Here is a 13,223-nt window from a genome sequence, read left to right on the forward strand (position 1 = left end):
ACATACCCTGAAAAATGTGTCTCTAATCAACAAAACAGGTATTTCCTATGAACATATCTTTGGAATACTAAACTGTAGATGGAATTATTCTAAGCAATAGTCAGAGATGAAATTCATCACGTGATAAAAGCTTCAAGTCATTAAATATTGATACTATGATCCTGTTTTCACTGTTTAATGTTGGATGCTGTGGGGCAATTATCTGAAAATCCAGAAAGGAGAATCAGCACATGAAAATATTTCTTTCAAATGAATTCTGTGTTTGTTGCCTTACAACCACAAAGCAATTTGGATCCATGTGTAAATACTGCCATGGCCCCAATGTCTCATTTTTACAACAGAAATAGTCTTCACACCCAAAAACCCAAGAGTGTGTACTTGTGTGTGTATGTGTGTGTGTGTGTGTATTTAAATTTGTACGATTAAACCTGAGACAACTGGGACATACTAGATTTATCATTTTTTCCTAAAAAGACAAGCATTTGATATACTTATTTTAGACTAACATTAATTTTTGAAAAAATCAAAATACTCTATTCTAGGGTTAGATTCAATAGAATCTTTTTAAAATGCAAAGAATACAATTAAGATCAGTTTATTTCTACAGATCATTTAAAGACATACAAAAGATTTTAAAATATATAGTTCTAAAATCTCTTATGGAAAAATAATATTTCAACTCATAAAATTGATGATTCAAATATCAAAGTACTTCACGGTAAGGTACTTTGAAGTAGAATTAAAGTATATAACAATACCATAAGCTGCAATTAAAAATATTCCTGATTAAGTTACTGATAAAAGCTGCAGAAGACATTTCCTCGTTAGAGTGGGATGAGGCGTCCTGGCTGTGCTCCTCAGCCACTTCTCGCAGCTCTTCAGATGAGGGTAGTCTGCAGCTGTACATTTGTTTGGGATGAGTGGATAGAATAGATGTGTCTCAAGAGTCCCTGTCTGCTCATAAATGCGTACTTCACGAAGGACCAGAGAAGAATTGGTCCCTTGCTCTGTCAGAGCCTTAGTGTTGGCAGTTTTGGTTTTTTGTTTGTTTTACTTTTTCACTCAGAATTACTGAGGAGATTTTTGACCCCTGAAAAACTGCTTCTTGCCCTAAGAGGCAGTGCCTGAACCTTTAGTTAGCCATTCTGTGGTCCCAGGAGTTGTCCCATTTCACTAAAGCCAGAACTCCATGCTCCAATATCTCGGCCTCTGTGTCCCTGTTTTAAACCACAGGCCTGGCCAGCTGAAGTGGAGGGCGTTATTTACACTGATCTTAATCACTAGGAGACACACGTCATCTACATGAGTGCAGGTGGGCGTCAGAGGGCGGATTGGATGCTGCCCCAGCGATGGGTTATAAAGGACCCTAAAATCAGGCTCTGGGTGTATAAAGTACAGAGAACTAGGGCTCATTGTATGCCTTTTAAAACTAAATTAAGCACATTCTCTACTGCAAAGAAGCATTCATTATTATTCTTTAATACCCCAAGTACCAGATAAAATATATTTTGAATATCCTGAGTTTATCTTTCCTTCTAGTATCAAGCAAGCATAGAATGATGACATGGTTTGGCTAATGAAGTAATTCCAAGGGACCACATATCACTCTGCCAACACCACCACGCTACTGCTTTCACTAACCCTCAGGCTAGTGTAAACATCCTCCACTTTTCCAGTGCCTCTAATGTGACAGATAGGCACTGTGCTAAGTGCCTAACACAAATTGCCTCTGAGCATCTCGCAACACCACTGAGAACTGAAGTATATTCAAAATGAAGGCGTAAGGAGGTGGTTGGCCCTGCCTCTTTCTGTTCCCAGAGCCTCTGTCTCTCGACTAGACCACGCCATCTCTGTGCATTGATACAAACCATGGACTGTGTTCATTAACGCAATGTGCCTGCCCCTTTCTATAAAAATAAGTCCTTTAGCTTTGGGAAGCTGGCTGGATGCCCCCAGCACAGCCTCAGTTCTGACCCCACTCTTCTTTCTGTGATCAGTCACACAGAGTGACTTGAAACCCTGAACTCGCATGCTACCCTGCAAAGCCTCATCACGCAGCCTTACATCCAAATTCTCCACCTCAGCAGTACCCTCTCCAACCTCTCATTATAGCAATACAACCTTGCATTGTAATCATTTATAGTCTTGTCTTCATGTTAAAATGCAAGGTACTTGAAGATGTGATATGGCCTGTCATCCTTGTGTTCCCAGTTCTTGATACATGACTGGGAAAAAATAGGTATTAAATAAATAATTGTTGAATGAATTACTGTGTCTCCTCAAGGAAGAAGATTTACTGTGGAGGGATGTGGGCTGCCCCCGGCAGGTCTAGTCTAGAAAGGATGTCTGACACAGCAAACTGTTGCTTGGAGTGGTCCCTGAACCCCGTGTGATTGTTTCAGCGTTTCCCACTGATCAATATTGTCTTACCTCACTCAACCCAGCCATGCCACAACTTACTTCCTCTGACGTAGCTCTGCTTTCAAATACCACATTTATAATTTGGTGCAGATTGTAGAGATGGGGATTTAGTCCTTGTAGGTCAGGGTCTATGGTGGTCAGAATTAGTTGGTAAGAGTCCAAGAGAACAAGAAAGAATGAAATTGAATTGTCTAAAGGTTTTATGGCTTATCTGTATGCAGTGCTGAAATACTTCTGTGTATATGAGAAGGAGAGTGAGACTGAGCAGCAGTAACGCAGTAACGGGTTTTAGAAGGTGAATGGTGGAATTGTCCATAAATAGCTCTAAGAACTGAGCACTCTTGTAATGGTGAGAAGACACAGAAAACATAAAGTCCATCATAAAGGACTGTATCAGGAAAAGACGTGATCAAATGATAAAGTTAAAGCTGAACTAAACTTCTAGAGTGATCAGCAGATATGAGAGAAGTGTATTCAAAGACGTTTACCATATCGAAACAAGGACCTCACCATCCTCTACATGATGAAGTATATCAAGAACATTGTATTTCAAAGGTTTTTCTCCTTTTGTTATATCTATACATTAGCAGTGTACCTAGATAGTCTCAGCTGAAAAGGACATAGCAGGGGGCCAGCCAGTGGCATAGCGGTTAAGTTGGCATTCGCTTTGGCAGCCCAGGGTTCACTGGCCTCTGGTTCAGATCCCTGGCCCGGATCCCAGGCATGGACCTACCCAGGTGGATGTTAGCTCAGGGCTAATCTTCCTCAAAAGGAAAAGAAAAAGAAAAAGAATGGAGCAGGCTGTTTTTAATTGTTGCAAGTAGTGCTCTAGCAGTTTGGGAAGGCTGGGCACTAGAAAGAAATCACACCAGTTAAGTTGTATAAAATTATGTCCTCTAAGCAGCTCTACCATCCCCTCTGCTTTTATTTGTTCCATCAGAATTCTTAGTAAGAGCTTTTAGAGAAAAAAAACACTGTTGCCAAAACAAAACAAAGCTACAAAAAAAATAAGATCTAAAAAGTGTACTTGGCAGTGTCCAAACAGGAAACAAAAAATAAAAAAAACCTTTGAGTATTTACAACAGAGAGAATAGATGTTACTCAGGTGAGAGAAGAGCCTGAGAAATCAAGCCAGTTTCAGAGAAGCCACCCAGAGAATAGCTCAGGCAGTAAATTCTGCTCCATGCCCCGACCAGGAAGAGGCGTGCTAGAAGAACCCAGACCTGGGCCACCTCATCTCTCCTTCCACTTCTTGTCTTCACCTTCTCTGAAAATCACATTTTCAGATTGGCCTTCTTTAAAGAATCTTCATAGCCCCCTAAAAAGTCCTTGTGAAGACTCTGATAAATCCATGTAAGTTTCTCCACGTGTCCCTGCAATGGTCACTGAGGCAGCGTGAGAACAGCCTGATAATTAAGGCTCAGCTCATGTGCTGCATGGGCTCAGGACTAGGAGGGAATTTTCTAAAGATGTTGCTGTTGTTATGTGTCAAGTTGCCTCAAACTCCTGGTGACCCTGTGAATGAGCGACGTCCACAATGTCGTGTCCTCAACAGCCCTACTCAACTCTTGGGGACTCTTGCCTCTGGCTCCCCTTATGCAGTCAATCCATGTCATATGTGGTCTTCCTCTTCTCCTGCTGCCTCTACTTTTCCCAGCAGTATTGTCTTTTCCAAAGAATCCTGCCTGCTCATGATGTGCCCAAAGTAGGACAGCCTCACTTTTATCATTTTTGCCTCCAGCAATAGTCCAGGCTTAATTTGCTCTAGGATCCTCTTGTCCATCTTTCTGGCAGTCGAAGGTATCCGTGGAGCTCTCCTCCAAGGCCATATTTCTAATGAACCCATTGTTTTCTGTCTGCCTTCTCCACTGTTCAGCTTTCCCACCTGTACATAGTAATTGGGAATAGAAGGGTGTGGATACTCTTGGTCTTAGTCTCTAGTGACATTTCCTTACACTTGATGATCTTTCCTAATTCTTTCATTGCTGCCCTTCCAAGTCTTTAAAAAAACTACAGGTCTGAGATTGCTATGGAATAGGAGTGGGAGGGTGGTAGATGTTCTACGAAAGAAAGCATTTATTACCATCGGAAATATTCAGGGTTACTGCACAAAGCTTAGATTATCTCACAGTTATATTCTATTCACAGCACACAAACTAACCACCTACTCAAAAGGCATATTGGAAAACAAGTGAGGGAGATACTGAATTAGGGATTCCCTCAGATATGTAACGTTGTAAAAAACGTTATAAACCTTTGCTGTTTAACTATTATTAGTAAAGGTGTGTAACACTTGTATATGACGCATGCCTGTATATTGAGACCACAATTGAAATTTTATATTCTCCAGAGGCACAGTAGCAACTCCAGGTCTTTTTCCAGCAATATCAGCATTATCCAATGTTTTAATTGCATGGTAATCAAAGTGTCCAGAACTTAAGTGTGGAGAGAAAAGGTGGAGAAATGGAGAGAAGCAGACTCCCTGCCTTGTTTCTGACGTCAGCAAGTAGCAGTAATTGCCAAGTCAGAAAAAGAGAAGAAAGAGCAAAAAGTTGAAGGTAGGGAAAGTCATCACCAGTGTCAGCAGCTGTTCTGAAGGGCGCCCCTGATGGCCTTGTAAAGAAGGAAAAAGAGGTTTGCTGGATGCACCAGTGGGAGCTGGGTTTTCATCTAATTGGGCAGTGACATATCATGGGAGAGATGTTTACAATTCAGGCGATACACACTGTAAAATATCAGTTGAATTAAAGCTTTACCTCTGAAAATTATGCACCATATTCAGTGTTATAAAATTATGGCTTATTTTCTTATATTGCAGAATTTATATTTTCAACATTAGGATGAAACACTGAAAAGAAGCTTCAAAAAATGATTAGAAATCGACACTATGTTACAGGAAAATGAACACAAAATTTGCCAACAGCTCTCTATCACCTATATTATGCATAAATACCACAATAATAATACACATGACAAAGAGCATCTGCTTAGTTACTACAATATTGCAATTCTTGGAAGTTTTTCATTCTAAATTTCATTTCAGAGGAATAAAAATAACACAGCAGTAAAATTAAATAGCAATGCAAAATAATGAGAGAAGGAAAAGGCATTAGTTATATGAGCAGGAAAGTGTTAGCAGGCTTTTAAGTGAAATTAGATTTGCAATACATGGAGGTCAATGAGGTAAGTGCAGAAAAGTTGTACTAAAAGGCATAGATTTCAATGTTGCATGGACTTTCTTGTAGGTGGACAGAAATGAAATCTACAACTAAGAGCTAGGGAGATAAAGTGATCATGTTTGAAAGCATATGTTGGTTATGTTTACCATGATTCCTAAAATAAAAGATATCTCCAGAAATGAAACTGAATTCACCATCATTAATTATAGCATAAAATGTTTTCAAATTAACAATTATTTCTCTATATTCTCTAAACCACTGCCTATAGGCATTTAACCTAGAATCATATTGTAGAAAAATATCTGAATTTGTAATCAGTCTTCAGCTTTGAGCTTTCATAGTATACGATTCTGACTCTGTCCATGAACATTGAGAGACCGAATTCTCAGTAGTTGTTTGAATGGATACTGTTTGCTGCACGCTGACGTATTCTAGAGAAAGAGAATTTCATTCACACCTTGGAAAGCAGGCAGCTGATACCAAACCAAAAAGACATCGGTAACCGAAAATCCATTTGCATAAATTTTGATACCCAGCTTTGGAAGGTAGTATACCACACTTTGAATCATATTCTTGTTTGTTCTCTGTACTTACCTATAATTAGTGAACTCTAGAAATGCAGATTTTTAGGACAAAGCTCTATATAGAAAGAACAACTACACTATTCCTGTTTGCTTCAAGACATAGTTGTGGTCTAATTTTATCTTTATTCACATATTTAAATTGGTATTTGTCCACCTCAGTAATCATCTACATGCTAGAATTCTAATTTTTTACCAAATAAGAAAACATTATTTGCCAATTTCTCTGTCACCTAAAAGTTTACTTCCTACGGCAGGCAGAAATCACCAGAGGCCCTTCCTTGAGAAAAAAGATTGCTCAAGTTGGAAAATAATCATGGTCTTATTTTTTCACTTTGTATTTGCTTTCGCATCACTACTTTTACAAAGGAAGCCCTAGCCTCCTTGATAAAATGCTCAGACTTCAAATTTAATCCCACAAAATAAAACTTTCCCCGATCTTCATGAGCGGTAGAAATGTTTGATTTCGTTTATACACATAGATTTGAAAAAAAGTAAAATTGCCGTCCTTTATTTCCAAGGAAATGATTGCCTTTCTTCAAAAAAATGCTATTTTGATCCAGCATTTTCCTGTCACTGCAAGAATAAAATAGGTGAATACAAAATAGAAAATATACACACATACAAAAAACATAAAAGCATTTTTGGTGTAGATTTACTTTGGAGAAAATTTTGGTAGAACACAGAAAAAGTCTAATATATACTAGAAAAGTCAAATGCAAGAAGGTTAAGCTGTTATTAAATTTGATTTATGTTACTCTGATGTGGAATTATTGTTATGGGAAATTCCATATAGACAACTTTTCTGATGGTCCACAGTTGATTTTCACGGAATCTAGTCAAACTAGTTCTAAAATAAAAGATTGAGCTACTGAAGAAAATAGTCTGCTAGAAATGACTTTTGGAGCATGGGTATATTTTCCCTAATAAAATAAACAAATATATGGATAACACTAACTTGTAGAGATTGACAAAATATGAATAAATAAAAAATACCAAGTAGAGAATGATTTGTAATTAACACAATTTATTATCTTGAAATAGAAATATTCTTATGCCTTGCCTCCAGAGTTAACCAATTTAGGTCCTAGTTACCCCCACATGTAATCCTGTTACTTTTTAATCATTAGGTATTTGATCCTTAATTGTCTATAAAAGGCAGATAATGGCATCTTACCTAAGTCAGAAGAAAGGAATAGATAATTTTTGGTATTAGTAATTCTATAAGTTGAAGTCGTTTTAAGATTTGTTTAGCAGATTGATACAAATAATTTACAATAAACACATTAGCTGCATATAGAGAGGTATGTCATGCTAGGTGGATGTTTTTGGAAGTTATAATTTTTGTTTTGTTTTGTTGAACATCTATATTGTTCTCAGGCATTGCTCTAGGTGCTGGAAATACAAGAGTAAACAAAATCAAATAGTTTTTGCCATTATGAAGTTAATTAGATGGGTGATTCAGAAAATATTCAGAGAAAATACATAGGTAGTGAGAGACTATCTAAAAAAATTAATTTTGGTTATTGAATAGAGAGTGGCAGGTTGCTAGATTGGCTATTTAGGTGACCTCTGAAGACTAGATGACATGAGGGAGTCAAACATGCTTGGCACTAGGAAGAACAGGCCAAGAATAGGACCTGATCCATGACCCTGCGGTCCTCACTGTCTCGGAGAAAAGACAGCCCATGTTCAGTTCCCCAAGGTACTGGTGGTAGGTGACAGAAAGGTAAACTAAGGCCTCAGGAGAGATAGATGGGGTGAAATAATTTTCATTTTGAAGAATAGAGGAGTTTTATGGGGAGCATGGCATTGGAAAAATGTACCGGAGAATCTGTGGGTGGAATCCTTACAGAATTTTAGGTGGAAAAAGCCCTATGAACAGAAATATGGGCATGGAAAATAAAATCTACAGTATCATCAACAGTAGCAAGCCTGTACTTTTGAATACTTATCTTGTTATTTAGAAATGGCCAATTGGGACTAGAGCTAATTCTAGCTTATTGGAACTTCTTTGGTCAAAATAAAATGTCACAAAGGCAGAAATGAGGTTTCTCATGTAGTTTGTAAATGAATAAAAAATACATTCTCTAATCATGTACTTGTTCTCGTTTCTACTACCCATCTGGAATCATCATCATGAGAAAAGCTGTCACATGGACAAAGGAAGCCAAAAGAAGTGGTAAGGGGATATTTTTGTCATAGAATAATTAGAGAAATACCCACAACTATGAGTAAAAGGTACGTACTTAGGGTTTCTTTGATGGCAAAAAGCATAATGATTGAGGGAATAGTACTCAAAACCACATTTGCTTCTGATTTAAAATGAATGTATGTATCTATTTTCATGAATTCTAGAGATTATGGTCAAAATAAGTGACAGGACTCATAGGCCTCTTTAGAAAAAATTAATCCCTACCTAGAGTTTGGTTTTGATAAAGATATCCAGTTTTGACAAAGATAAAGATATCCTAAATTCAGAGTCCCTGTCCTATAAAACAGCCCAATGCATGTGCAGACATCCATCTGAGCCACCTGCATCAACCGTGGGACTTAGGGACGAGGGGAACTGCTGCCAGCATGCTGAAGCTCATACTGCTTTCTGTGCCACGAGTAACAAAGTCCCTAGTCTCTGACCCAGGAATCTTGTATCTTTGCCAGTATCCATGAAACTATGGCAGGCTAATTTGTTAGCTCGAAGTAAGGTAAAACGTCACACTCTTCACAGTTCTTGAAATGGAGTTAAGAGGATAAGTGTATTGGTTCACAAGAGTTACCTGATACACCACTCTAGACCCACTGACCAGAATCTCTGGGGGTAAAGCCTGAAAACCTGAAATATCATCAAGCTCCCCAAGTAATCCATACAAACATACTCTTCTAGAACCACAATTTTAGTACATTATTCACTTTATCAGCTATTCAGACTGGTTAAATGTCTTCTCCCATCCAAAGTGTAGAAAATCGGTGGATGCAGACGGCACCGAGATTCTCAGATTGCAGAGAGTAGCCTTGCAAAGTGAGGTCTTCTCTGTCCCAGACTTCAAAACTCAAGCTGGAATTTTCTGTTAACTAAGAATTTTCCCTAAGCCCCTTGTTTTCTGAAGGAGCAAATGCCTTCTTCTGGTCCCCGTGGGTAGAGCTCCTAGATTGATGTTGAAAATGCTCACTAGACAGCTATGACATATGACAAGCCGATTGCTCTCATTTACTTTGACACAGTGGACAGATGACATGAATCTGATAGACTCGGTTTTCTGATTTAATTCGCTCTTCATTTCTTTCTCTCTCCATTACCTTCTTTCACATATTCTTGCTTCTCTAGTCTGGGGTTAAATCATCCTTCTATTTTCCTATTTCCTCCTAGAGACGTTCTGCCCTGTGACAATTCAGTACTTTTGCACATCTATTTTTGTGCATTATGTATATTTTGCTTTTGTTTACAGAAAACGGGCAATAGAAATGTATCCAGGGAAACATCATCTGTTCATCAGAAGGCCTGTGATCTACGCTGGCGTAGGAATTCCTCTCACCTATCAGAAACCATCTGGAGAAGAGACAATTGATGTTTTGGAGTCATGTGTACAGTTATTGTCCCCAAAGGAAGACCTCGGAGATGAATATTGCCTATAGCCATAGCAGAAAAGCAATCTCTTTGGTGCCCTGAATATTCAAATTGCTTATTCCAGCAACCTGGGCTGTCACCCCCAAAGCAACTCTTCTATAGTTCTTGTTGGCTTCAGTGACTTTGAAATTAATAGACTGTTAACAAAGAATACATTTGTAGTCTGCAGTGAATAAAAAGGGATCATTTAAACACGATATTTTGGAGAACACACTGTATTTAATATAGCGTGGTAAAGCAGCACTAATGCCATCTCTCAGTGGTTCTTGCCAATTAAGTTGATAGTAAGGGTCACAGTGGTCAATTCTGAGATCTAAGTAGTTCTAAAACCATGGAGGGCATTATCCAGTAGGATCAACCTTCACAAAAACACTATAAATGAATCGAAGTTAAAAATATCCTAGGAGATACTAAATATTTTTAAGGGAAAATTGTTTCTGTATAAGCTCAATTTTGTATTTCTTTTCCACCACCTACCAGGTTCTGAAGTTCAAGGCCTGATTTTTTTTTTTTAATTAATGCCTCATGTTGTTATGAATAAGAGTGAAAAGAAATAGATTTTTGCTATTCTATCTTATTTCAAAAGATTGCTGAACTTTCTTCAATCATTCATAAACCATTCAGTATTTATCATCTTGGCAGAGAAAGCAGCATGGTTTGAGTTTAAAATTAAATTGTTGGAAATAAACAATCTTTAGCTATCTTTACATCCTACCTAGACAGGTGAAGAATAAAGAGCACGGAGTTATTAATATGTGATCTGCTCACACTGTGGCTTCCTAACCTGGTACAGTCTTAGAGCAGAGTGGGTCAGACCATACGGTGCCTCAGATTCAGCCTGGAGTTCTTGTCGTACATTAATCATAGTCTCAATTAGGAAAGTGAGGAAATGGAATGGGATGGGACTTCCCCCATAGGTTATAGTCGGTTGCATTTTGTTCTCATTGCTTTGTAGTTGATGGCATTTTATTTTATATAAAGGAAACATCAAAAATAAAAATTTATCCTCCTCACCACCATGTAGGAAATATTTTCCATTTACTTTATTTAATGTTAATAACATATGTCTAAGAAAAATAATGGTTAGAATATGCTCCTTTTTTTTTTCCTGAGGAAGATTAGCCCTGAGCTAATATGTGTTGCTAATCCTCCTCTTTTTGCTTGAGGAAGATTAGCCCTGAGCTAACAACTGCAACGATCTTCTTCCACTTTATATATGGGTCACCACCAGAGCATGACTGATGAGTGATGTAGGTTTGCGCCTGGGATCCAGACCCATGAACCCAGGCTGTCGGAGTGGAGTGCACCAAACTTAACCTCTATGCCAAGGGGCTGGCCACAGAATATGCTCCAATTTTAATTCAATAACTCTTTCATGATGTAATTACCCACAAATCTCATTATGCTTTTAGAAGTAAGAACCTTTAATTATACTAGAATGCATTTGAACAGGTAGATACATATTACAGCATTGTTAAACCTTGGGTTTTAATCTATTGGCATTCAGATAATGAGTCAACTGATTTTCCCATTGACTATAACTAAATCGCATTAAGAAAATCAATTTAGGTAATGTGAGATAATTATTTTTAAGAGGCATTCATTAAAAATACACACCATCTATCAATATACACTTATCCTTTCTAACTTAATTCTATAAAGTCTGCTTATATTTTATGAAGTATAATAAAATAAAAGCTAAGAGTTCATGTTCTGATGTCAAACAGCCACACCACTATTTAACAGTATGGACACCTCAGATATGTCACTTAAACTCTGAGTTTCAGTTGGCGTATCTGTAGAAAAGCACAAGGGGAAAGCATTTACCCGGAGGTTGTTGTAAGGGTGAGGACTGTGAATAATGTCTGTCTGTTGGGGGGATCCTATCACAGCGCCTGGCATTTGATGATTGTTAACTATGGCCAATTGGTATTTTTAACTTCTTTTTAAGATGTAGGAGGAGTTGTGTGTTCAGTGATATCTTTAAATTTGTATTTTTAACCATTAACCTATAAAGTTTAGTATGCTGCGTTTTTTGTTTAGTCGTAAATGAAATAGAAGGTTCTTAATATTTCATTGATATTGAAACCACAAATAGAACTTATGCTTACAAGATTACCGTTTTGTAGGTTGTGAGGATTATTTTTTTAAATATAACCTTTGAGTTTAATAATTTAGCTGAGTTTTGAAATAAAAGATTTCTAGAATGCGTTGCGAAGCCTTCTTGCCCTCTCTTAGGCAGAATTAGGATCTGTTCCTATTTGCTCCCATCATGCGTTTTGCACAGCTTTATCAAATGCTTTAGTACGAGCTTGACCAGTTTACAAGCACTGTTTTCAGTATACATATTTTATTATATGTTGAGTAATTTAGGAAAGATGTCTTATTCATTTATACCAGCCCATATTTAACACTACCTTGATATTATAGATATTCAGTAAGTGTTGTGGAATAAACTATATGATTAGGATTTATCACATTACAAACTGAAAATTTACAGTTGTGTCACTTTATGGCTTTATTTGTATGGTTATCATTAAGACCATCAGCCAAACATTTTCAGGCATGTGGCAGGCTTGTACTTGCTGTCTCTCTGGTGATGGAGTTGAACCTTTAAGCCAGTGCTAGCCACCAAGAAGACATGATAATGTCTACGCTGAGCATTTAATTGTCAACACAATACCTTCCAGAGTTAATGCTTCTCTTTGTCAGAGGGATCGGCAAAATCCTCCTGCCTGTCTGCCCAGGGCCCTGGGGGTCTGAAATGGATAGGGCTCCTGCTGATACTGCCTATGACCATGTAATGCTAGAGAGAAACACGTATTTTTGTACTAAACTGAGATTTTTAGATTTTTCCCTAACTTTAATTTAGCTTATCCTACATTCTGATACAGTGTCCCATCATATTAGGCAGAATTTTAGAAAATTTGTAAATGTGACAACTTAAAATGGTTCAAAGAAGAAAGAAATAAGGTGGATGACAAACATGGATTTAGAAAAAAGGCTTCAAATGCAGACTCTAAGGACTTCAATTCCTGCTCTAGGAGGCCATGCGTCTCCTTCACTCTGAGAAGCAAGGAGACCTTCTCAGTCTTTCTCAGGAGATGACTTTGAATAGCAGTCCAAGCAGATAAGATACAAATATACATTACCAAACACAATTATGCATTCCCTAAAATATAAATAGTATAGTAACACTTTAATCAAAAATTCACATGTGCATATTAGAAGATAACCTATAAAATGAACGTGGCTATGTTAAGGTGGTGACGGTAAGAATGACTTATCAAAGTGGCTGTAATGATCTTAGGTGACCTCCTTTCTTAAGTAATTTTAAAAGAAAAATATTTCAGAGCCCTCTTACCTATTCCCCTAATGTTTATAAAATATCTTTCAAATCTTAGGAACTTTGAAATA

This window comes from Equus quagga, chromosome 2, assembly GCF_021613505.1.
Source record: "Equus quagga isolate Etosha38 chromosome 2, UCLA_HA_Equagga_1.0, whole genome shotgun sequence".
NCBI classification, from domain to species: Eukaryota; Metazoa; Chordata; class Mammalia; order Perissodactyla; family Equidae; genus Equus; species Equus quagga.